The sequence below is a fragment of the Carlito syrichta genome, unplaced genomic scaffold (assembly GCF_000164805.1).
Source record: "Carlito syrichta isolate Samal-C Ts95f unplaced genomic scaffold, Tarsius_syrichta-2.0.1 Scaffold287587, whole genome shotgun sequence".
Lineage (NCBI taxonomy): Eukaryota > Metazoa > Chordata > Mammalia > Primates > Tarsiidae > Carlito > Carlito syrichta.
The window spans coordinates 1-27,949 of NW_007231683.1; the positions used below are offsets into that span (position 1 = coordinate 1).

The 27,949-nt window shown below is 37.2% G+C and overlaps 1 pseudogene; it reads left to right on the forward strand.

Annotated features, from left to right (window-relative positions):
• Positions 1 to 883: 883 nt before the first annotated feature.
• Positions 884 to 27,949, forward strand: part of LOC103254863 — a 43,998-nt pseudogene continuing 16,932 nt past the window's right edge.

Here is a 27,949-nt window from a genome sequence, read left to right on the forward strand (position 1 = left end):
ACACAAATCACTCTATAAAAAAGATACCTGCACACGTGTGTTTATCGCAGCATTGTTCACAATAGCAAGAACCTGGAAACAACCATGATGCCCATCAAAAGAGGACTGGATTAAAAAAATGTGGTACATATACACGATGGAATACTACGCAGCCATAAAAAAGAACAAAATCATGAATTTTGCAGCAACCTGGATGGAACTAGAGTCTATAATACTGAGTGACCTCACACAGAAACAAAGATCAGAATATCACATGTTCTCACTCATATAATGGACCTTGAACATCCAATGTAATACTATAACAAAATGACTGACGGTACTGGGAAACTATGGGGGGGAGGGGGAGGGGATTAACAGTAGCAAATATCTATCTGGGGCTGGGAAAACACCTCTTATCAACAGGGTGTCTGAATGAAACGTAATTGTACACCTAACCCTTAACTGTACCCCACAAAACTATAATAAAAATACTGATTAATTATAAAAAAAAAAAAAAAAAAAAGAATGAATGGAATCAGGAGAGGTGGAGTACAGATTAGCATACTATGAAGAAGAAACAGGTGAGCAAGCAGTTGCAGACAGGGAAAGACTGGTAAGTTTAGGGAAGGGTAATATCTCTGATTTAGGGAGCACGTAGGTAAGTCTAAGGTCTGTTAGGAGGGACTCTGTTGTCCGGGACTCTGAATACTAGGTTGGGCTGAGTAGTTTCTCTCTAATTTGCAATTGGGCTGCTCATAGGTGTTGAACAGAGAGATTGATAGCAGCTTGCATGCAGGATTTAGACAATGATAAATGGCAGTCTGCAGACAGGAGTATTATTTGGAAAGAACGGAAGCCGGGTAAAAGACTTTAATGATGGTCCAAGGAAGAACAAGTGAGGGCGATGTGGCTGTGGGCAGCAGGAACTCACAGGAGAGGAACAAATCCAGAAACTTGGTATTATCTACAGGATTTTGGCAATGATCAGGGATTTGATGATACTGGAGCAGATTTGAGAATGAATTCTTTTGGTGACATGTTGAACTTCAAGCAAAAATCCAGGTACAGATGCCCAGAGGGTAGCTGGAACAGTCAACTGTGTCTGACAAGGGAGAATTAGGAAGACAGGAGAGTTGCCTGCTTAGAGGTGATAGTTGACACTGTAAGAGAAGAGATGATTGCAGAAAGGCAGAAGGATGAGATCAGAGATAAAAGTTCCCCCTTACATCTTTTCAGTATGGGTCCATTTCTTGGAGAAATGTTTATCAAAAACGTTGTTATATGTCAATCAAAAATAGAGGCTAAGAACATTTTAACCCCAAGAAAAATATTGTGACCTCTAAGTTGTTTATCAATTATAAGCACAATTTGATTGTGGAGAAACCAATGTGATTGAAAAGAAGAAAGAACTGCATAGAATGAATTGGCAGTCTTACCTTTCAAAACTCCTTATACACAAAAGGCTTAACAAGAAGGAAGAACCACCCCTGTGATTTTAATACTGTTCAGATGACAAGCTAGGTCTCTTGATTTGCAGTACTCAGAATCATCCGGTTTTGGTTTTGGCTTTGTGCTTTTATAATTGTTAGCCTGAAACAAACTTCAGTTTTTCTGTTGGTTTGTTTTACTGTGTCTTGTGTATTGAGAGCAGACATTGATAATTCCCCTTTCATAGATAAACCTAAAGTGTAGGTTAAGGGAAATTCACCACAAAACCTGTTCCTGTTCTCAGGGATTTTGTTCCAGCACTGGAAGGGGATCCTGCTTCATTACCTCATGATTACCTGGGAAGTGCTACAACCTGAACAAACATTTATTCCAGTCAGAAACACTTCAAATGGCAAGATGACTCTTTCAATATTTACTATTCTGCAGTTAGCAGATAAGCCAGTACACTGCTAATGACTTTACAATACACAAAGAAAGGTTAATAGATTTCAATAATCGCTGTTAAGTCACTTGGTTAGTGGCAAATAGTGATATAGAGAATACAATGATTGAAGAACAGCTACTATAAAATAAATATCAAAATAATGCCATGGAAATGGACTCCTTTATGCTGGCATTCGAGTCTTCTCACAGCAGGCTTCCCTGCACATGGAAGGGCAGCTCCCCTCCGTCCAGCTCCAGGCTCCATCTCTACAGCATGACTGGCCCCTTCACAGGAGTCCTTTCCTCCCAGGATGAAGGCACCTCTGGCCTTCCAGTTTCTTCCAGTGGCCAAAATCGAGCCAAGTGGCACATAAGAATCTGTTTAAAGAGTTGAATCTTCTAAAGAATCAGATCTTGTTCACTTTAGACTCATTGTTCTTCTCCCAGTCTTTAAGAAAATGGAGAGGACAGACAGCTGTAAATAGTTCAGTTGAGTAAATTCAACCAGTAAGGGGTGGCTTCCTATTTTCTGGAGACTCATGGAGTCATTGGAAGGTAGAGCTTTGGAGTCACACTGTCCAGAGTTCAACCCTCTGCTCATTTATTTCATTATTCTTAAATCATTTAACTAAGTATTTCTGGCAGACTCACAGTAGCAAGTTTTGGGGACCAGAGTCATTGTGATAAACAAGCAGACAGTCTGTTACACTCCTGGAACATATATTTTAGTTGAAAGGGACAATTTTTTAAAATGCCACAATGCAAATCAAAACAGGGCCACAAGTCTCAGAGTTACTGGGTGTGGCCTGTAACTGACTAGATGGTCAGTGAAACTCTGAGATGTTTCGGTCTTTTTATCTGTGTGATCTTGGACAGTCTTCTTAGCTTCTCAGTTTTCAAACAGGGTTGTTGAGAGGATTTGGCTCAATATTAACTGCAAATCACTAAGTTCGTGGTCTGACACATAGGAAATACGTAAGGAACGTCTTTTGATACTAGGTTTCCCATTGACAGGGTTTTTGTTTTGTTCACTCACTGCTATAGCCCCAGTGCATAGAACCGTGTCTGTTACATGGCAGTCACAGTCTCTCTCTCTCTCTCTCTCTCTCTACACACACACACACACACACACACACACACACAAATTTTTGGCTGAATGACTTTAAAGAATCATGATAGTAAATAGAGATGGTAGTGGAGATGAAATTAAACTACAAAGATGATTCATAGACTGCTTGCTGGAACGTTGTTAAATCAAACATTACAAAGTGTAACTTTTTAGGGAAATGTAAGCCAAAAAACATAATTAGCACTCAGATATTGAAAACATAACTAGCCGGGCTCGGTGGCTCAGCCTGTAATCCCGCGCCTTGGGAGGCTGAGGTGAGTGGATTGCCTGAGCCCGCGGGTTCGAGACCCACCTGGGCAACTTGCTGAGACCTCATCTCTACAACAAATCAAAAAATTAGCTGGGTAAGACAGCGCGCGCCTGTAGTTCCAGCTACTTAGAAGGCTGAGGTGGAAGGATCGCCAAAGCTCAGCAAGTTGAGGCTGTGGTGGCCAGGAGCGGCCACTGCACTCCAGTCTGGGCGACAGAGTGAGACTCCAACTCAAAAAAAAAAAAAAAGAAAAGAAAACATAACTAATCCTCAATTGAAAGAATTAAATACTTTCTTCTCTGTCTTTATCCTGTAGAGGGAGCATATTACTTAACACAGTTAACCTTTCCCAAACACAACTGAGACTGCTTTAAAATAATGAGTTAATGGAATAATTATAAGAACTAATGACCTATCCTGTACGTTTTTATTTAAGTAGATAATTAAAATAAATGGTGTCAGATCAAAGCAGGTAGTAACCAAAAGAATTTATCAAAATGTGATTCCTACATTCTTCCAAACTTTATCAAATAAAAATAAATATTAAAGAAATTATATCATTTTTATTAACAGCAAAATCAATCAAAAACAAGGTGACTGTCTATTCATTTTTAAATCTTTTGGGCATGTATATGATAATTATTCAAAAATAATTATGGAACATTATCACTTGATTATTTTAGAAATCAAAGCTTGCCAATAATCATTTTTGTATGTTTTCTTGCATGCTTGATTCAAATAGTTTGAGAAAGATAAATTTTGCCTTTCACTATGATTTCTTTCTGTCTCCTCATTCTCGGACATAGTTCCTGTCTCTAACCCTTAAACATAGTTTATAAATGGTCCCTATAACACTAAGGTTGAGCATATGTTAAAATGATGAGACAGGAAGTATAAATAGAGCAGTAATCCTCTAACAGAGCCTGGAAATCCTCTAACCTTGGGGGATTTATTGGTAAGTGCTGCCTCTGCCTAATAATATGCTGGCAAAAGTCCCAGGTTCCTTCCTCATGTGACTGTTATGTGACTTCCTGGAATTTTCAGGTAGGACACACAATTGCAGATTATTGTATTATAATGAAAACAACTTTAGAAATGTATTTTGAATTTATTGTATATGAATAAACACTAGGATGCTGTATGGACTTATTCATGGTATTAGGAATCAGTGTTTCAAAGCTATGAGCAAAGTCATCATGGGGTTCAAATTCCAATTTCAAGGAGACGCATGTGTTTGAAGCTACCTACCTCCCAAAAGGCTCACTGGAGAGAGACCTGTCAGAGCTGGCTTTCCCACGAGGGACATGATGTCTGCCTATGGAGAGGGAAGGGAGCCTGTGTTACAAGTTGCAGTTTTCAAGGAGAGAGGGATGTTGTGCTCCTAGCAGCCCAAGGGCTGGAGGTGCCAAGAATCTTCCTAGGTTTGGTGCTACCTGAAAAAGAAGGAAATGAATATTTATTTCCTTAGATGTCTGTTCAGTCAGGGGCTTGCTGATCTGTCTTGTTTTCTGTAAGGAGGAAAGTGGGCGGAGGGGAGCTAATGGGTGAGATACCAGTATCTCAGGACTGCCAGGTAATGAGGAGGGTTTGTGGTTTCTGGAAAGTAGGAACAGTGGATCCTATGAGTTTCTTGCCATCAGAGGGAAGATGAGATTTGATCTACAAATATCCTGAAACACCACAGGAAAGGAAGTAAAGAGATGCAGGCATCAGGAGGAGACCAGGCAAATGAGCCAGCTGGGGGTTGGCAGCAAGGGGATCAAACATAGAAGGGAAGCAGGGAGCTTTATAATCATGAGCTCACTTCAGGATGGCATTCCCGATCAGGAACAAAGGATGGCCAAAGAGATGACTGCAATCACAGTCAGTTAAGGAAGGATATATTTATGCTTTCAAGACTCTGAAAGAACCAGCAACCAGATGAGGGAATGGGAAGTGACATTAAATGCAAATTATGCCCCCTGTCATGTCCCAAAGGAAAAACACTGGACCTGGATAGCTGGATCTTGACAATGCTGGGGAATGAGGGAAACTTCGAATTAAATTTGTAATTTAACTTTTCAAGTGCTGTTAACATTTAAATATTTTTAAAGATTTAAGCTTTAAAAATAAAGCAAGGTCTCAGTCATAATCAAAATTTATTACAAGTTCAGGGCATTTTAACTCACATCTGTAATCCCAGCACTCTGGGAGGCTAAGGCTGGAGGACCAGGAGTTTAAGACCAGCCTGGGCAACATAGTAAGACTTTGTCTCTACAAAATATCAAAAAATTAGTTGGTCATGGTGTGCACATCTGTAGTCTCAGCTACTCAGGTGGCTGAGGTGGAAGGATCACCTGAGCTCAGGAGGTTGAGGTTGTGATGAGCCGTGATCATTGATAGGTTAGGGTGGGCACAGACAGAACATTTGATAAAATTAGCACAAGAATGGCCTATTCATGTGGAGAGGGTCTCCTGAAAACTTCCAAGACACTATAAAAACAATTATTGCTGTTTCAGTTTAGGAATTATAAACCATTCTAATATAATCCTCAAACCGTTCTTGGAGGAGACAAGGCAACCAGAAGTAAAAACCTAGAGGTCAGAGGCCAAGGTGAAGGGCAATTGGTCCACATTTCTCATGAAAGGAATGTAAAACCAGATATGCGAAGCATGGTGAAACTCTCAAATTTTCATCCATCTCCTAAAACTCCTAGTAACCTTAAATCCAGTATACCTGATGAGGAGTAATAATTAAAAATAGACAACTTACATAAGAACTGAATTTCTGTACAAGCTACTAATGGGAAACATCCTGAAATATTTTTCTGGAGGGTAGGCAGGACCAAAATATTAAGCTAATAGCAAGCAAAAATGTCCTTAAGCATTTTAAGAGGGTTCCATTTATATACACACAACCAATGACATTATTGCTTTACAGTGTGCTTCATTATTTCAGCCAATGAAGAGCATGTTTTTCATGTGTCACTCTTAGGGACTGCCCTCAACCAATCCTTGTCAGTACGAATCCCATTCTCCTATGGTTTATTGCTCCAGTTTTTCTCTGACTCTTGAGTGTGTGTGTGCTTGTCAATAAATACTGTATATTTGGATTAGATAATAATCTGCATTCATTTCCTTTGGCTGTTGTAGCAGATGCCCACAAACTGGTGACTAAACAACAAAAATTTATTCTCCCAGTGCTGGAAGCTATAACTTTCATAGGGCTAGAACTTTCACTGGGGCATGCTCCCTGCGATGGCTTGGGGGAAAATCCTGTTTCTTGACTCTTCCTGCTTTTTGTGACTTCTGCTGCAGTTTTTGGTTCCTGGTTGACCCCTCCAATCTCTACCTCTGTCTTCACAAATCCTTCACTGTGAAGATCTCTGCTTCTGTCTTCTAACAAGACAAGTGATGGCATTTAGCACTCACTTGGATAATCCATGATAGTCTCTTCATCACAAAAGCCTTAATCTCATCTGCAAAGACCCTTTTTTCTGAATCCTGATACGTGTGTGTATGTGTCGATCCATATATTTTGCCATTCAGTTACTGTTCAGCTGACTGAGTCTCCTTAAGAAGACCCACTTCCCAGAGGTGAAGAATAGCCCTTAGCTGTCACCCTGTTTGGTGATCACTGATAATCTCTGTGTCTTGGTCCACCATGTCAAAACTGTGGGCATATCCCTTGTTCTGTGTTGCCATCGCTTCTTTGGTGATCCCCAAATCATTCCTCTCATGGCTTCCTCTCAAATCAGAAACCAAACCAAAAATTATCCTAAATCAGAAACCAAACCAACAACCCCCAAGCATGCTACAGCATAGAGCCCAGGATCTCTTGATGTTGTGAGTGGATTTCTCTGGGAGCTAGACCCTTGACCTCTATGCCAAGGTTCTCTCATGCCAAAAAGTCTACAGTGACAGGATTTCAGGAGCCTACACCTCAGGAGCTAAACATCTTCCTCTGGTAGACAACCATTCTTATCATCAACAGAGGATGGCCAGCAGAACTTTGATTAACTTCAGTCAGGAGAAACAGCCATCCATCTACCAGGCACTATGAAAAGTATTAAAGCTGTAAACATCAATAACCAGGAACTCTGCAGCTTAGCTTTGGGATATTATTGTGATTAAAGACTCAGTTGTCACTGAAGACCATCACAATCATGGAGTGAATTCCATTGTAAACATACCAGGTCTAAAGTACATAATTCAAGTAAGGAAAGAACTGGCTCCCAAATAACATTCTTTCTCTGGTGAGCCTAGACACTTCTAAAGCTTTTTTTTTTTCTCTTACTTTTTATTTTTAAAATATGGGGTACAATTCAGAGTTAAGTACATACGTGGTCATCATACAGGTAAAGTGTGAGTATTCATATTGATGTTATGTGCCCCCCCCTACTACCAATCCCTTTCTTTTAGTATTATGATAAATGTTCAGGGTCCACATTTGAGTGAGTACATGTGGTACTCAGATCTTTGTTTCCGTGATAAATCACTGAGTATTATAGACTCAAATTCTATCTAGCTGGCTGCAAAGTTTATAATTTTGTTTTTCTTTATGGCTGCATAATATTCCTCATGCAAAGCTTTTAAAAAAGAGTTGATCCCACTAAAATGGACATTTTAAAATCGAACTCCTAGACTTCTGTTAAGGAAGGTGCTTGTTCTTCCATTCTCTTTTCTCATTGCCCCCTATTCTGGGAAAGTATCTCTAATATTGTATAAATAACATGACATGATGGTGTAACATTGATGAAGAAATGTACATTTTATAATGAAAATGGCTATTTTCAATATGAATAATCTTCCCATGACTGATGTCCTGATTTTAAGAACAGTATACTGATTTATTTTTGTTGACTTCTTTACATAGATTCCAGCTTATTTCACTACTCAACTAGCCCTCATTTACTATTTGATGTGGTATTTAATTTTTTACTTCCTTTTTTATTTTGTTTTTTCTCTTTATTTTATTATTGAGATGTGTGGTACAAGTCAGGATTAGGTCATGAGCAGTCTGCATGCAGGTGAAATTTGGCCCTGGACTAGAAGTGAAGTTGCATATTCAATTCCAATCTCTTTTAGAGAGTAATTCAGATCTCTAGAAAAGTCAAACTATTTTTTCACTAAGTTCACTCTATTAAGTACATGTTCATGTCTCTATGTTGGACTTACAACTTGAGAAAAAAGAGCAATGCAAATTCAAAATATTTCTATTATTCTACAAAGACATCCTACTAGTTGTAGACATGAGATTGGCTAATGAAATTATATTATTCTAAATAAGACATAGTAAAACAAGATTACATTTTTAGTTCAAGAATAGGGGAAATTTACCTCTATGGGGAGGTCCCTAAAAAAATGGAATTATTTTTTGGAGAACTGGCCCCTTGTAGTACGGGTTTTCCCTGCTGGGGGGGGGGGTCCTTAAAAAAAAGGAATTATTTTTTTGAGAGCTGGCCCCTTGTAGCGCAGGCTTTCCTTGCTAGGTAAGTGTTCTAGGAGCCCATCGGCACCAGTATACCAGCTAGAGTTGTTGTGAGAGGCTGCATTTGGCTTTAATAAAAAAATTTTTGGAGATTCTTTCAGTTCATTTGCCTATTTCATGATGGATGATTTACAAGTGCACCTGCCCACACCGTTCTGAGTGTTCAGCAGTTTTTTTACCAAAAGTGGCATAACCCACTATGCCCCACCCTCCCTATTCACCCTATCTCACCACAAGCTACTTTTTTTGTTTCCCTGCAAGAAAAAAGTGCTGAAAGGGAAACGTTTTGCTAATGTGAAGAAGTGAAACAGAAATGGCAGAAGTAGTAACAGGCATCAAAATTGATGCATTCAAAAACTGTCTTGAGCAGTGGATAGGTGTATTGCATCAAATGGACAGTATTTTGAAGGTGACTAAAGTCTAAACATGTAAGAATAAATACACTTTATTTTATAAATAAATTCTATTTTTCAGGGGTCCCTCCTCATATGTGAGAAAACACATTTTAAAAAGTTCTTGTCTACAAAATAATTGAATAATATTTTTTTAATTCTCTAAAAACTCCTAAATCTAAATTTTTGGCTTATATTTAGAATAAATAATTCTTTATCGCTTCCTGGTCTCTCCTTCCCTCTGAGTACCACTTAACCTCTTTCTTTCTCATTCTATTACATATTATTTATATTTCACAGTACAGCATAAAAATTTGAGTTCTGATGTCCTGACTCTGTGTGTAAATTGTAGATTAACCCTTCCTAAGGATAGAACCTTAGGCAAGTTTCTTAATCTCATTGGACTTCAGTTTATCATCTGTAAAGTGGGAATAATAATTATAGCCTTAAAAATGAGTTTTAGTGCAGATAAGTACTTGTTTAATGGAAACCTCTCAATAAATCTTAGCTAGTAATATTATTTTCTTTTAATATGTGATAAATATTTCTCCTGTCATATCAAATTATGTTTGTGTCTTTCTCTTCCATTAAATTGTGAGCTCCAAAAGAAAGGGATGGAAGTGTTTTCTTCACCTTTATATCTCTCACGTGTCAGGATAGTGCCGTGAACATGATACACAACTAATTAATATCTGTAGATTTGAATTATCTCAGGCATTGGAACTATTTATGAACACAGTCCTATGAGGTTTTAAATTACTGATCAGAAATCCAATCTATTGCAAATGCTAGTTGTAGGACTTCTGGTTCTAAAACGGCAGTGCAGAAGCAAGCTCATTTAACTTCCCCAGCAGAAAACCAAAAACATAAACTGCATTAGAATGAGCAATAATCTAGAACTCAAGTATGAGAATGATACAGTTCCTAAGCCCACAAAGGAGTGGAAAAATTTCCAAGATAGTCGTAGAATCAAACAACCACATCTGCAAATCCTCTCCTTCCATTCTTCCCTGCACCCTTAACTCATGGTTTCTACATTGGTAAAAGTGAGATTGAGGCAGACAACCAGCTTCCCCATCATCTTGGGTTCCCTAGCAGAAGACCCTGCCTTAATACACAGGATGCATTGTGAATGCCTGTAGGGAGAACTATTGTTGAAGACAGGCAGATTCAAAGAGGGGCAGCAGAACTGCAATTTCAACCCTGGAAACTCTGCCCTGTAACTCAGCAAAGGAGAGTTAAATTAGAGTGACTCAGCCAAATTAGAGTGACTGTTTTGTAGTATTAGTCTGTGTTCTTCATGAACCCCTTGGCAGCCTTTTCACACTGTGAGATTATCCCCTTAGGGACCTCTTCCATTCAGGACAGCAGTGCTCCCATCATTTTCTAGACCCAAGGTAAACCAGGGCTTAATAAACCTTCTAGAGCAGGGGTCTACAAGCACCAGGCTATGGCCTAGCCCCAGTCCGTAGCTTGTTAGGAAAAGGGCTGCAAAGCAGGAGGTGAGAGGCCAGCAAGTACAGGCAACAAAATCAAAAATAGACAAATGGGATAGTATCAAGTTGAAAAGGAAACAGAGCGAGTAAATATTTATTCCCACAGAATGGGAGTAAATATTTACAAACTATCCACCTGAAATTGATTCATAACCAGAATATATAAGGAGCTCAAACAACTCAGTAACAAAAATGACAGATAATCTGATTAAAAACTAACCAAAGATCTGTATAGACATTTCTCAAAAGAAGACATACAAATGGCCAACAGATTTATGAAAAAAATGCTCAGCATCACTAATCATCAGAGAAATGCAAATCAAAACCATAATGATATATCATATCATATTAGTTATAATGATCCTTTGTCCAAAAAGCAGTTAATAATGAATGTTAGTAAGGAAGTAGAGAAAGAGGATTCCCTCACAGGCTGTTGGTGAGAATGTAAATTAGAATATTCTTATGAAGAACAGTATGGAGTCCCCCCCCCCCAAAAGAAAAACTCAACTAAAAAAGGAATTACCATATGATCCAGCAATTCCACTACTGGGTATATATTCAAAAGAAAGGAAATCAAGAAATCAATATATCAAAGAGATAGCTGTAGCAGCGTTCACAGAGGTTTGGTTGGGAGTAAGTCACATCTTGTGATCCTAATCTGGGGCAATGCAGCTGCATGAATTCCGGGCAGCTCTTCAAACTGGGCTCAGGAATTTCAACGACTGTGGGCTTCTCCTGCTGTAAAAACTGTAGGTTTTGCAATAGCAATGGGGGCTTGTGAGGATCTTTTGTTTACCTTTTCCCCCACAAGAAGTCTCTTCTGACTCCGGTCAGATTCAATCTGGGTGGGGGAGAAGGAGCTGCAAAATCTAGGTGCCTCCCCACTGCCTTCCTGGATCACCAATCAGCACAGGTGCATCTCCAGCACTCAAGCACTCTTTCTGCACTCAAGCACCTTCCTTTGACACTCCAGTCAAATCTCACTTGTTGACTTATTGCTTTGATCCTTTATGTTGGGGGAAAGAATGCTAGTCTTTTCCAGTCAGCCGCTTTGCTGATGTCACTCTCCAGAATGTTAAACTTTATCAAATACTTTTTCCTTGTTCATAAAGATGATCATATGGTTTTTTGTCCTTCATTCTGTCAATATGATATATCATGTTTATTGATTTGTGTGGTTTATTGACTTGTATCCCTGGGACAAATACCTCTTGATCATGGTGTATAACTTTTTTGATGTGCTATTGAATTTTATTTGATAATATTTTATTGAGGATTCTTGCATCTATATTCATCAGGGATATTGGTCCTTATTTTTCCCTTTTTATGGTGTCCTATTCTGGTTTTGGTATAAGGTAATGCTGGCCTTGGAGAATGAGTTAAGGAGAATTGTCCTTCTCAATTATTTGAAACACTTTAAGGACAATTGATGTTAGTTTTTCTCTAAATGTTCAGTAGAATTTGGCAGTGAAGCCATCCGTTCCTGGATGTTTCTTTGTTGGGAAACTTTTTATTACTATTTTACTTTTGTTACTTGTTATCAGTCTGTTCAGGTTTTTCTATTTCTTCCTGATTCTATCTTGGTAGGTTGCTATTCAATATATGTGTTCAGGAATTTAATAATTTCCTCGAGGCTTAGGTTTTCTAGTTAGTGAATAATTTTCATAATGGTCTCTGATGATCTTTTCTATTTCTGTTATCAATGGTAATGCTTCCTTTTTTATTTCTGATTTTATTTGAGTCTTCTTAATTTTTTTCTTGGGTAGTCTAGAAAATATATTATTGATTCTTTAATATACTTTTTAAAAAGTTTTCATTTTATTAGTCTTCTGTATTTTCCCTATTTTGTTTAGTTCTGCTCTGATCTTTGTGTCTTTTTCCTGCCCATTTTGAGTTTATTTTAGTCTTACTTTTCTAGTTTCTTGAGGTGCATTGTTAGATTGTTTATTGAAACATTTCTATTTTTAGTAAGATATGGCAAAATACATGCATTTCTTTTTTAGTACATATTTTGCTAAATCGCATAGGTTTTGTTATGTTGTGCTTTGACTTTTATAATATTTGATTCAATAAGATTTTAATTTCTTCCTTGACTCGGTCATTCAGCAGCATGTTGTTTAATTTCTATATATTTGTATTGTCTCCAATGTTTCTCCCTTATTGATTTCTAGCTTTATTTGTAATCTGAGATGATACTTAATATAATTTTAATTTTTCAAAGTTTGTTGAGACTTGTTTTGTGTCCTAACATATGGCCTATCCTAGAGAATATTCCATATGCTGATGAGAAGAATACATATTTTATAGCCGTTAGATAAAATGTTCTGTAAATGTCTGTTAGGTCCATTTGATCTAAAGTTCAGTTTAAATCCAATTTTTTAAAATAAATTTTCTGTCTAGATGATTTGTCTATTTGAAGTTTCCAACTATTATTATGTTGGAGTCTATCGCTCCCTTTAAATCTAATGTGTGCTTTATATAACTGGATCCTCAGTGTTTGGTACATATGTCTTTAGAATTGTTATTTTCTCTTGCTGACTTGATCCCCTTATCATTATATAATGACCTTTTTTTAATCTCTTTATACTATTTTTTAACTTAAAGTCTGTTTTATATGATATAAATATAACCACTGCCACTCACTTGAGGCTTCCATTTGCATGGAATATCTTTTCTCCATCTCTTTACTTATATGTGTCTTCATATCTGAAATGAGTTTAATGTAGGCAGCTTAGATTGGGTCTTTTTAAAATAAAATAAAAAAAAACATTCGGCCTGTCTATATCTTTTTTTTTTTTTTTGAGTTGGAGTCTCACTCTGTCGCCCAGACTGGAGCGCAGTGGCACACTCCCAGCCACCTCAGCCTCCACCTGCTGGGCTCCGGAGATCCTTCCACCTCAACTTTCCAAGGAACTGGAACTACAGGCGTGTGGTACCACACTTGGCTAATTTTTTTGATTTGTTGCAGAGATGAGGTCTTGCCAAGTTGCCCAGGTGGGTCTCGAACCTGCGGGCTCAGGCAATCCACTCGCCTCAGCCTCCCAAAGTGCTGGGATTACAGGCTGAGCCACCAAGCCCAACCCAGTCTATATCTTTTAAATGGAAAGTTTAGTCTGCTTACATTCAAGTTGTATTGATATGTGAGGAGGCTTATTCCTTAATTTTGTTAATTTCTGATTTTTTGATATCTTTTTTCCCTCTCTCTTATTGTTTATCAGTAACAACAGTTTTGTGATTTGGTGGTTTTCTGTAATGGTAACATTTGAGTTTTTTCTCTTTCTTGTTTGTGTATTTGCTCGACTAGTGGTGGTTTTTATATTGCTATGTGTTTTAATGATGGTAGAGATTGTTACTTCACTTCCAGGTGTAGGAGTTCACTAGGAATTGACTCTTATAGAGTCAATATAGTTGTGATAAATTCTGTCAGCTTTTGCTTGTCTGGGGAATACTTTATTTTTCCTTAATTTATGAGAGAAAATTTTTCTAGATATGGTATCCTTGGCTAGTAGTTTTTTCTTTTGGCACTTTGAATATATCATCTCACCTTCTGTTTGCCTGAAACTTTCTGTTTAAAAAGTCCACTGTAATTTTGATGGAGTGGCTAAATGCTTTTCTCTGACTGTTTTTAGAATTCTCTCTTTGTCTTTGACATTTGAAAGTTTGACTACAATATACCATGGAGAAGTACTTTTTAGCATTGTATCTGTCTTGGGATGCAGAAATGTCACATTCCTTTATTTGTTAAAAATAAAGTTCAAAAAATATATTTTTGAGCTTTATCTTTCCAAGATGCTAAGAAATTCAACCTCAGTGAAGTTGTGACAAACTCTTCCTTCTTCTTGAGGGTCAAATCATACTCTTGAAAGGAGGAGGACATTTCCATAGGCGAATATATCAGAGAAGAAAAATTTCTGGTCACAGTCAAAACCTTCGCATTCCAAGTCCTGTGGGCGGTCAGGGTGGGCCCCTCTAAGCTGAATGAAGGTATAAGAACTTTCAGAGTGGGCTACATTTTCCTGCTTAATAACCAGTCTTCATGCATCCTTGTTGGTTTTCCCATTGGAGTTCAATGTTTCTATTCATCAAGTGACGCTGGGATTCTACCACTCTTAAAAATCAACTTCTCCTCAGTCCTCCCCTTTTCTGTCAACTTCCTTTAACCCTTCTATTAGAGGTTTGCATCAGGACATTTTGCAAGCCATGCTGTCAAAAACAACACCCTGTTATTTCCCTCCTGTTATAAGAAAAGCTTGGATCCAAAAGCTCAATTTCTCAACCAACTCATCTTCAATAAAGCCTCTGTCACCAACCACTGGGGAGAGGAGAACCTATTCAGTAAATGGTACTGGAAAAACTAGCTGACCACATGCAGAAGATTAAAACAAGACCCCTACCTATCACCATACACACACAAAAAAACAACTCTAAATGGATCAAAGATTTAAACATAAAACCTCAAACTATAAGAACCTTAGAAAATTTAGGAGATTGGAACTGGCAGCCAATTCCTGATCAAACCTCAAGTGCCCATGCCATAAGAGATGAGAGACAAATGGGACCCCATCAAACTGATAAGCTTTGCAAAGCCAAAGCAACCATCAAGAGAGCAGGGAGACAGCCCACAGACTGGAAAAAAATATTTGCCAACTTTATATCTAACAAAGGTCTAACATATAGGATCTACAAGGAACCCAAACATGCCGAAAAGAAAAAAACAAACAGCCCCATTACAAAGTGGGCAAAATATGATAGGCACTTCTCAAAAGAAGACATAGGAGCAGCCAACAGATACATGAAAAAATGCTCAGCCTCACTCATCATCAAAGAAACACAAATCAAAACTACACTGAGACACCACCTAACTCCAGTCAGGATGGCCATCATCAATAACTCAAAAAAATACAACAGATGCTGGAGAGGATGCAGGGAAAAGGGAACGCTTCTACACTATCGGTGGGAGTGTACAACCTCTGTGGAAAACAGTTTGGCGATTCCTAAAAGATCTAAAAATCGACCTTCTATACGACCCCACAATCCCCCTGCTGGGATTTTCACTCTGTGAAAAAGATAACTGCACACATGTGTTTATTGCAACATTGTTAACAATAGCATAAACATGGAACCAACAGTGCTGCCCATTGAAAGAGGACTGGATAAAAATTGTGGTACATATACATGGTGAATATTATGCAGTTATAAAGAAGGACAAAATTATGAACTTCACAGGATGAATTTAGAGTCTATAATACTGAGTGGTCTATCACATAAACAATGAACTGAGTATCACATGTTCTCACTCATAAGCAGGCCTTGAACAATTATTGTAATACGATAAGAAAAGGATTGGCACTAGCGGGAAACTGCTGGGGCCTGGGGGGAAGGTGGAATTGACAGTAGTGGGAATCTGCCAGGGGGAGGGGAACACACCTTATCAGGAAGGGTACTTACACAATGATCATTTGTATGCCAACCCTGAATTGTACCCCACATCTTTAAAATAAAAAAATTAAAAGTCAAAAAAAAAAAGAAAGAAAGAAAAGCTTGGATCAAAAATGTTGGGATTGCAAAGATGTGGAGTCAACCTAAGTGCACATCAACTGATCAGTGGGTAATGAAAATGTGGTCTGTGTACACACACACACACACACACACACACACACACACACACACACATACACACTCACACAGTGGACTATTATTCAACAATAAAAAGAATGAAATAATGTCTCAGCAGCAAGTTGAATGGAATTGGAGAACATCATCCTAAGTAAACTAATGCAGGCACAGAAAACCAAACACCATATGTTCTCACTTTTGTGTGGGTGATAGACTAAGGATCTACAAAGGCCTAGATAATGCTATAATGGACATTGGAGACTCAGAAGAGGAAGGCGGAAAGAGGTAGAAGAATGAAATACCACCTGTTGGATACAATGTACACGGGTGGGGGTGGTGGGCATACTTAAAACCCAGACATTGGCCACTATACAGTGCACCCATGTAACCAAAAATTATTTGTGCTCCCTAAAACTATTAAAATAAAAATAAATAAATAAATAAGTGATAAACAAAAAAAAAAAGTTAGGGAAGTGGTAAAAAAAGTTCTCACTCTGTCCTGATCTTACATAATAGGAACGATAGAATAGAATTTGATATCTATATACATTATTTTGTTGTACATTTTACTGAAGTCTCTTACTTCACCACAGCTTCCCTTTCTAGACAAACTGAGAAATATGAGACCTGTGGCAAGGAGATAATTAGGCAGGGTGGGCATTAGCCACACCTGTGTGTTGGACACCTGTGTGTTGGGAGCCAGCCACGGAGGCCCATGGAGCGTTAGGGATCAGGGAGGGCTGTGGACCCCAAGACCACTAGGATGCGTTTGGGAGCTGTTGACCCCATTCCCTCCTCCCATTTTCTATTTACAACTCTTAGCCAAAAGGAACTCTGCTGACCTAAGCTGAAGGCTCTGTGACTGTGACAGGCATGGCTAACTCTAGAAACTCATTGTTCCTGTTTCCCATGAACTGTGGTTTTGGCTTAGGTATTAGATATAATTCAAACTTAGGTCATTTGGGAGCCTTCTATACGGTACTAGCTTCTTTATAAGATTTAAAAGTATATTTGTAGAATTAGTATATACATATATGGAGAGTTGTTTTCAGTTTTATTTATTTATTTATTTATTTATTATTTTTTGAGTTGGAGTCTCACTCTGTCACCCAGACTGGAGTGCAGTGGCCGCTCCCAGCCACCGCAGCCTCGACCTTCTGGGCTCCGGCGATCCTTCTACCTCAGCCTTCCAAGTAGCGGGAACTATAGGCACGTGCTACCATGCCTGGCTCATTTTTTATTTATTGTAGAGATGAGGTCTCGCCAAGTTGCCCAGGCAGGTCTCAAACCTGTGGGCTCAGGCAATCCACTCACCCCAGCCTCCCAAAGGCGTGGGATTACAGGCTGAGCCACCGAGCCCAGCTTGTTTTCAGCTTTAGATGGTATAGATGATTATCTAGAGTTACCAGAAATGGCCCAGCATGAACTTTGGACTGAGCCACATTCCTAAGGGCCCAGCATGTACTTTGGACTGGGCTGCATTCTTTTGAACCAGTTTTAGCTACAGTTAGTGTAGGGTTTTTCTACTTATTATAGAAACTGAATTTATTTTACTCATAGAAAGTATTGTAGAATAGGTCATGCTACGTCAGGGAATTATGTTAGTTCAAGCACGATCAAACATGATATTTTGAGGTTTAATAAGAATACAGCTAACTTTAGAAATTTCATTGTTCCCATTTTCAACTATTGTGGTTTTGACCTTAGTACAATTTACAGTTTATATTTGGGTTTTATTTTTAGAAGCTTTATTGCTGATGATCAGCTTTATATGTTAGGATTAGGAATTAGAAACTTTTATAGAAATTAAGATAGATATATAGGATTTTAGAATAGCCATTTTGTTAAGAGATTGTAATCAATTGTTGCTAGAACAACCTAGTGTAATCTTTGGACTGGGCCACATTCTTTAGGAACTGGTTTGAGCTATAATTAAGAGTTTCTATAGTGTAGGTAGAATTAGCACAGAATAGAAAGGTATTAGGATTTAAGTTAGTCATTAGGTGTTGTATATGCATAAGCTTCAGAAGTTATTGATTATTAGAATATTATGGTGTTAAAATTGTTGTATTGCTTTTGAGGAACATTAACCAAGTATAAGGAACGGTTAGATAATTTTGGGATTGTCCTTCCTCATGCTTGAGAAAACTCCTGGTGTTTTGGAGATGCCTCTCATTCACCTGACTTTGTGTTCACGTGAAAGTCTTATGATTTAACCTGTGAAAATTTAGGATAAAAAGCTTACGATTTGTCCCATTAAACGGCTTCTGCACTAGACAGAGTCCAGTCTCTTTCTTTCTCCCCTCTTTCTTTCTTTCTTTCTGTTTATATTTATCCCTCCATCTTTCTTTCTTTTAATATCTATCCCTCCAGTTTAATCGCCAACGTCATCTTTCCTACCAGGGACCCCCAATATCTGCAGGGGCTGGCCCCCCGCATCTGTGCCTAGGGCGCAGCTGAGAGAATATTGCTTTTCTGGGGACAATGGAAACCTCTAAGGGATTAGATTGCGGCCAACATCTGGATTTTCATACAGAAAATTAGTGCTTCGTCCATGGAGTATGTCTTGAAACAACCAGAAAACACTAGATGCTAGTCCTTCATTTTCATGTGTGTCATAAGCCTATATTTTATCCAACATATTGAATGTTTGCCTGTATAGGGAAAAATAAAGCAGTTACTGAGCATACCACTGACCTTTTGAACTAAAGGAACAGTTTTATGTAATGGACTCATTTTGGTGACAACATACCAGAGCAAATATTTTATGCCTTAGAGTAAAACGTCACCATTTTATTTAACACTCAGGAATCAGTATAAATTAATAAAAAGTAAAGTAGAGGTTACCTCAAAGCATATAGCTGTATAATTTTCAATCTCAATTAATAGTAATACATTGAAAAATGAAGTAGCACCAGATCAGGTTTTAACAAAATTTACTTAATAAATTATATGTATTTATATTTAGAACATAAAATTGTGCAAACATACTAAATATACCATTCTAATTTTAGTGTCACTAGGAACTTGGTGAGGTGTATTTAGAAGGTGGTTAAGCAGAGGTCTATTTGTTAAGGTGCTCAAAGGGACTCTGCAGGGGCTGATAGTTGTTAGATGGTAGGGCTAAAGTATAACAATATTGAAACAGTCAGTCTTTCTCCCAGGTAAGTATCAGGTAGGAAGAAGGTTTGTATATTATTTTTTAATAAATTTTAAAATCAGCATATTTACATATCAGCCATATTTCAGAAGAGCACTCCATTTTAAAAAAATAGTTTCTAAGAACCGACGGTTACATTGTTTTTTCATTAGTTGAAGAAAAGAGAATAGAAGTAAGATAGACAATTCTATATTTTTCTTTAAGAATAGAAACTCATCTTCAGACCATTGCTGAAGAAAATATGTTTAAAGCTTTGATTTCAAATCACACAAGAAACTTCTTGAGAAATTTCCCTTTCAAGCACTCATTTATACAACTCATTTTGTTTATATCCTAACTCAAGATAATTCAATCAAAATATAGTTATGAGCACTACATTAATAATAATAATATGTTTAAAGAAATTATAATAGTAACATGATAGCAAGATTAAAATATTTATCTGAAAGAAGCTTACCAGGTGCCAATAAAGAATCAAGAATTAATTGTATCAAAATGATATTTGTTTTACGGGAGTTTTCATGTAATGATTTTCCTGAGATCATACTTGTACAATCTAAACATCTGTAACATGGCTGAAAAAATTAGGAAATAAAAAAGTCCAAAACATATATTTTTAATTTGAAACATGTTTCTCAAGATTATTTCGTTTTCTCTATTTTGACAATGGGTCTCCAGTCATCTAAACTATAAGATACTTTCTCTTTAGTAAGGCAAGTATGTTATTTCCTTTTAAAGGAGAAATCTAGAATCAATAAAAAATTAAAACCATTAATTGACTGAGAGAACATTTGTTTCCTTAGAATTTCACTGGAAAACACTTTAGTCCAAAATAAAGTGTTCTTCTCATGTGATAAATATTTTTCTTTCTTCCAAATTAAATGGTGATTGGACACCAGAGCAGAAACTTGGATGAATAAAAGTGTCAGAGTCTATATTGAAAATTAAATAAATATTTTGTCTCAGGCAAATTCTCCTTTATATTCTGTATAAATTACAGTGACTTACTGTACATTTTCTGTTGTTTATTTCCTAATATCCCATAGTCTACTTAAAATGAGAACTTTAGCCTACTATTCTAACATAGTGCTAGAATAGAATTCATGCTCAATAATTTCTTGTTGAATTACAGCTTTAATATTGTAAACCAATATTTTCCCAAATGAGTTCTTTTGAACATTAAGTTTCCTAGACAGAAGCTCATAAAACATTAGCTCTATGGAAAAATAAATTTGAAAAACTACCTGGCATGTTCTTTTGTTGGAAATTTACAGTTTCTTTACTCATAGTAAATAAAACTGTGAAAAGTTCTGTGGTTTAAAAACCACACTTTGGTTGACCTGATGTTTCCCAAACTAATTTGGTCATAGAATTATGTTTTAATATGACACAATCAACCTCCCATGAGACTATTGGGAAATCTAGTAAAAGCAATAATTAGAATTTCTCCCAGCTTTTGCAGTGCAACATTTAAGACTGTGATTCTGACTTGACTGAAATTTAAAAATAAGTCATGAGAATATTGCGACTAAGAATTCTAACACAAAATATATTTATTTGTTTGTTTGTTTGTTTATTATTTATTTATTTGTTTGAGTCGAGGTCTTGTTATGTTGCTCAGGCTGGTCTGGAACTTCTAGGCTCAAGTAATCCTTCCACTTTAGCCTCCCAGAGTGCTGGGATTACAGGCATGAGTGACCAGGACTGGCTGTCAAACACAAAATATTATAGCCATTCTTGCTTCCTATTCTGATTCAGAGAACATAGTTATAGTCAACTGTGTCCCTGAAAGATTTCTAAAAGAAAATATGTGTAACTAAATATTTTAAAGAAACTAAAAGCCAAGAATCTAATATTCTTTATCTGATTCATTTAGTCAACTTAAAATTCTATAACATATTCTTGGGATAGTTGAAGGAAATACCTCCACTGAAATATCTTTTGGCTTTTACCTCTTATCCCCAAAATGACTACGTGGAGAAACTAAATTCCTGGGGTCTCTGTGCTACAAGTGGACTTCTAAAGATACATGCAAAATTCTACTTCCAGGAATATATCCTATAGATATATTCACATGCACAAAATGACATGAGCATATTTATTACAGTATTTGTTTGTAACAGCAAAGAATTGAAAACAGCTCAAGGATCACCAATAAAAAAAAACTGGTCTTAAAAGTACGACACATACTTTGGTTGTATTAGAGATGCACAAATATTTTAAGAACCAACTACTTCCCATTGGAGTTATATGTGGCCTTTTGACCCCTTTTTCCAATGTCATAAACAAACATGATCTCTGTCACTTTTAGATTGAATCATGTAATTTCAGTGTCAGTCTCCAGAATTCTCTTTCCCATTGCAAAATGAACAGACAGAGCCTGCTCTATTTGCCTGGGTCTCCTAGTCACATAAACGTGGATCAGAACTCCTTGTAAACTCATGATAAACATGTAGCATGAGCTAGAAATAAATATTTGTAGTTTTAAGCCCCTGAAATTTAGAGATTGTACCACAACATATCATAGGCTATGCTAACAGCATATTCATTTTAATTGGATGTGAAATAGCTATTTTTTAAAAGAAACAATTTATCATGCAACGATGTTCAATATATATTGTCACAAATATAAGTGGAACAATCAAGGTGCAGAAAAGTGTGTGCAGTATAAAATGTGTATGTGTTTTCTATGTCTGTTGTATATAACGTAGAACATCTCTGAAAATATACTCAAGACCCTGAAAATTTTGATTGCCTCTAAGGAAAAGTATTTGATGGAGAACAAACAAGGGTAGGAGAAATCCTTTTACTATATACACTTGCATTTTAAATTGTGTAAAAATATTATATATTAAAAAATTAAATTTAGAGAAATATATGTAAGGGTTTTATATGAATCCTTCATTTGAACAAACATCTTGAAGACCCCTCTCTAAATGCCAGTCTGACAAATGTGGCATTGAAATGGAATTTTTTGTGATTCTGATTTGTTTATCACTATTGTTGCTATATTATTCAAGTCAAATCATAAGCAAAGGCTATAAATTAAGAGGAAAGAAAGGTATTAGTCTTATGGCTATCTATTTCCAGAAAGAATGTCTCCAAATATTAGTTGATTGAAAACTATTATTTTAATTTTAAATACATGTACTCTCTATTAGTTAAGATGTTTTTGTTTTTAAATGAAGGCTTTTGATTAGTTATTTAATAAAACTGGCTTCAACAATAATACTAAGAAAAATTGTAAATCTTACATAACAAGTAGTTAATAGGTAAGTTCGATTTCAGATGCAATGTATCAGGGTACCAGTCTTTGGGACTCTCTTGCTTCAGCCCTCTTCCATGTAGACTCATGGGTGTTGATTTAGTATTATTATCATTTTTGTAGTATGTAGATCTAATGGCTTTTGTCAAGTAAGTTCTTCAGGTTTTGAAATCATGGGTTGAGAGACGATGGCTGACACACAAAATCTGGCCCACTGTTCATTTTTTGTATATAAAGTTTTATTGGAACTTTATATGTTCATTTTTTGTATGTAAAGTTTTATTGTATATAAAGTTTTATTGGAACAGAGTCATGTCTATTCATTTAGATACTGTCTAGGGCTGCTTTTGCTCTACAGCATCAGAATTGACTACTCATGATAGAGAATGTATGGCCTGTAAAGCCTATAGTATTTACCATCAGGCCCTTTGCAGAAAAATCTTGCCAAACAGTGCCTAAAATATGCAGCAGAAAAAAAAAGATCCCTGGCATAGTGCTTGTTCAAATGGAGAATGAACACAAACCTTTCTCTCCTACCCTCTGATAATCCAATAAAATGATAGGAATGTGAGTGGATAGAAAGGTGGACTACAAAAGAATGCGAGAATTTAATAAATATTCTGGAAACTGGAAAGGGGCTGGAAACATAACCACAGAATAAAAACTTTTACAAAGCACCACACCAGAATATGCCTGACAGAACCTAGGAGATTTCTGGTATAAAAGTGTTCAGCGGCAATGAAGGGCATGAATGAGATGAGGGAGGTGCTTTAAAAATATAGATTTAAAAGTGTGATCCTTAAAAGAAAAAACATCAACAAATTGAACTTAAAATTTAAAAAATTTTTGTTCTGGAAAGATTCTGTTAAAAGAATGACAGGACATGCCACAGGACTGGCAGAAAACATTTGCAAATTGTTTACCTGTAAAAGAATGTATATCCAAACTATATAAAGAACTATGAACAATAGTAAAAAAGCAAATAATCCCGTTAGAAATTAGATAAAATCATTGTCAAAGAGGGATATATATATATATATATATATATATATATATATATATATATGGCAAATAAGCACATGAAAAGATGTTCAATATTGCTAGCCATTACAGAAGTGCAAATTACTAACTACATTCCTATTAGAATGGTAAAATAATACTGACAACACTAAATGTTCATGAGTATGCAGAGCAATTGGATATCTCAAACATTATAAAATGAAATGTAAAATGGTACTGCCACTCAGGTTCTATCCTTAAAAGTTTTATGTTCTAAGTCAAAGACAGCACATACACAGGTAAATTATGGCATTCAAAAAATAATGTTTACATTATATAGAATTATTTTATTTTATTTTTTGATAGTGGTGCAGTTTTTCTTTTTTATTTTAGTTTTTAAAGATGTGGGGTACAGCTCAGGGTTAGTTAGACTTATTTTAAAAATCATAATAGTGAGCATATTTTTATGAGTACTTCATGACAGTTTCAAGAATTGTTGGAGAACAAGAAGAAGTCAACTTTCTTTTTCTTTTCTTTTTTTTTATTGGTATCCTCTTTTTATTATAAAAATGTGGGATATAATTCAGGTTTAGGTATACAAGCGTTGATTATGCAGGTACCCTTGCTGATGAGGTATGCCCCTCCCTCCCCTAGCAGTTTCCCTCAACTGCCAATCCCATGCACCCTCCTCTGAGTTTCCCACTACTGCCAATCCCTTTCTTATAGTATTATAATAGTTCAAGTTCCGCTTATGAGTGAGAACAGGTTATCAGTAACATGTGGAATAAATGGTTTCTTTAAATTAACCATGTTGCATTATGTTTGTGAGTTTGTTCACTGAATACATAACAATGACTTTCAATGACCCCAGAATTTTACCGATGAAGTTTGACAGTATTGGAGTATAGACACATTTGTGATACTTTGAAAAAAATGGTTTGGGTTCAAGGTTAGCCTCTGACAGTTACTAGCTATGTGACTTAGTCTCTCTGAAATTTACTTTTGTCATCTATAAAAATCCTTCCTCACATAAAATAAGATGGGATATTTGAAAGTACTTTGCAATATTAAAGAAAATGCTCATTTTTACCTGAAAGTAATGTTTCTATGACTAGCAAGGGGTTTCTGGTTTGTTTGTTTAAAAACAAGGGCAAAGGAAACTATTTCGTTCCCAAACCTTCTTGGAATAGATGGTGTCCTCTGAGTAGTCTGCCTTAGTTAAGAACTACTCAGTCTTGGTGTGGAGCATGTGCTGTGTTTGCGGTCCTGGCAGTTCATTCTTTTTACTCTGATGGGAGGTACGGACTAAAGGAGTCAGATCCTCAGCCTTTGCTCTCTCTCTCTCTTTTTTTTTTTTTTTTGAGTTGGAGTCTCACTTGGTAGCCCAGACTGGAATGCAGTGGCCGCTCCCAGCCACCGCAGCCTCGATCTGCTGGGCCCCGGTGATCCTTCTGCCTCAGCCTTCCAAGTAGCCAGAATTACAGGCGCGCACTACCACGCCCGGCTGATTTTTTGATTTATTGTAGAGATGAGGTCTCGCTGCCCAGGCGGGTCTCGAACCCGGGGGCTCAGTCAATTCACTCACCTCAGCCTCCCAAAGGTGCGGGATTACAGGCTGAGCCACCGAGCCCGGCTCAGTGTCTTTCTTGAAACTAACACGTCCACTCAGCTTTTAGAACCTAGGCCTGGACTGGTCTGTGACATAGATTACTTTCCCATTATTAAGTACTTTCATAATCACTGTTATCTTTTAATTTTTTCAGGAAGGGTAGGAGATAATTACTCTATTTTAGAGATTTGGAACTGGGAACAATTATGACTTGCCTAAGACAACAGAGACTTAAAAGTAGACTGGACTAGGATGACAAAAATTCTGCCAAATTTCCATCAGCCTTATTGCTTCTAGGGACTGGGGAAGGCTAATGAGAGGTTCTCCAAAAACACATACAATCAAAACATGGACTTGTGTGCTAGGAGGTGTGGCCAGGACTCCTTTCCTCCTCAGCCCAGAGATAAAAATACCCTGCAGCATTTTGGTTCCTCCAGGCCACAGTAACACTCTGAAGACATAGTAATTGAATGTCAGTTTAACAAGGAGGATTGCTATTGCTTTCCTCACTTATTGCAGAGGCGCAGCACAACCTAAGGATTAAGAACATGGGCTTTAATGTCACAGTGTCCTTGCCTGACTGTGCTACCTACTAGCTTGTGTGCTCTTGGGGAAATGCACCTAATCTCTCTATGTCTGTGCTTCTATAAAATGGGGATAATGTTTTTACTAGCTTGTTGAGAAGATTAAATGAGATAATGACTTTAATAGAATCTAGTGCAGGGTCTCCTATAGAGTTCTTGAAGAAAATCAAAGAAATCAAAGAAATCTATAATATCCTACAAATATAGTTTGAACTTGCGAAGTTGTATTCCTCTGGCTGAATATAGTCCACAGATGTGTTTTGTTTAATTGACAGAGAGATGGCTCATTAATTACCTAGCATGTAAAACAACTTTTCAAAGGCAAACCAAACAAGGCCAGGAATACCTTGATAATGATTTAAAGATGGCGTTGCATTTAATTTTTTTCTTGCAATTTATAAGGTTGGAGATTTGGTCCTGCGTCTTCTCTTGAGTTTAGAGGTAAGGTAAGTTTCTCCAAATTCTGTCACCTCAGTATAAATATGAGGAAACAGAGAATAAGATTGGAAGACATTGGGGCCAATTATACCCAGTTAGTTACTTCTTCATTCCCTTCAGTTGACTTTATTGTGCATCTTTGTCGCATTGTACCAGGATACCATTGCAGACATACCTAAGAACAACTGAGATGCTAAAGGTGTGATGAGAAGTGATTTTCTTAGGAAAATATTTTCATTATTTTTTTTCTCAAAATAAACTTAGGAGCAAAGATTGTGGCTTGGCTGGGTTTGAGAATGGAGGAAGGATAGATAAATTGAACATATTATTTTCCCATATAGTGATGTCTGAACATTACATTCCTATAAAGAATTGTTTGAACTATGTGGGAGTAGTGGTGTTGCAGTGTTCACCCAGTCCATTCTTGAGCTCTAGACACTGAAATTTCTACAAAAAGTTAGCCTAAGTTACTAGAGAAGATTCATCTTTTGAGATCTCAGGAAAAGGTAGGTCAAGGATCCCCCATTCCACACTTGTTATAGTTGTAGAAAGCTATATACTTGGCAAGAGAGAGAAGCTGCCTGGCAAGGCAAGTGATGAAGGAGCTCGTTTCTATCACATCATTGCTGGCTCCATTTGAAGCAGCCCTGTATCATCCTGGCCTAGGAAAAGGAAGCGGGGCCTAGACCCCTAAATAAAAAGAAGACAGAGTCTACTTTTGACCAATCCCATATTTGATCAGAAAGCCGTCAGGGTATTTCCCAGAATAGCACTCTCTAGGGAGCATAAAACATCACACAAATGTTACAAAATGGAGAAAATTTTATCACTGGAATTCCTTCTGGGAAAGAATAGTTACATGTTTAGAGAAATACTTTGATAAGTCACTTGGAATGGGTGGAATTTGGGGTAAGACTTCAAAGGGTATTGATCAACAAACAAGATAGGATTGCTAACTTGTTTTCTAAGGCAAAAGAGTCTTCTTAAGATGAGTTCATGTTTGGCTGAGTGGAGTACTCAAATTTGGAGCCAGAGTGGAATTGACAGGATATTAGAGGCCACCAGTGGTCCTTCTTTTCTGCCCCTCCCTTGGAAGTACTCACCCAACTTCCATTCACATAAGTGCTCAGAGTATCTCAGTTATGTGACCACCAAGAGATGATGAGTCTGGGGTGGCCATGGCTCCCTTCATTTGGAGCAGGCTCAGGGAACGAGGAAAGGAGACTGAGTGGGGAACATGGCTCACTGTGGTGCAGGAAAGATGGAGGAGAAGAATCCTGGCTTCTACCATTACCATTCCTAGAGCTGTAAATGGTTCAAAATCCAAGTTACTGGAAGATAAATGGGCAGAATTATTATTCTAATCACTGCGTACTCTCTTAGGTATACACAGAAGAGTCTCCCCTCTGACTTATATTCCTTCCAGCCACAGTGTGTGAGGATGACTGGGAGGAATGTGTCCCTATGTGTCTTTATAACTGCTTATTCTCTCGGGAAGAATCCTAGCATTCTTCTTTTTTTCAGAGCATACGGTGAAGTAGCAAGACTCTCTATTTGCCAATAATAGCGTTCATGCAATTCCCATGTCCCTTTGGCCTACAGAGAAATTTAAGCAATCTCATTCTACTGTGCTTTGGTGGCTTCTTACCTAACTGGCTTCTCAGACTCCCCTCACCGAGGGCCGGTGCTG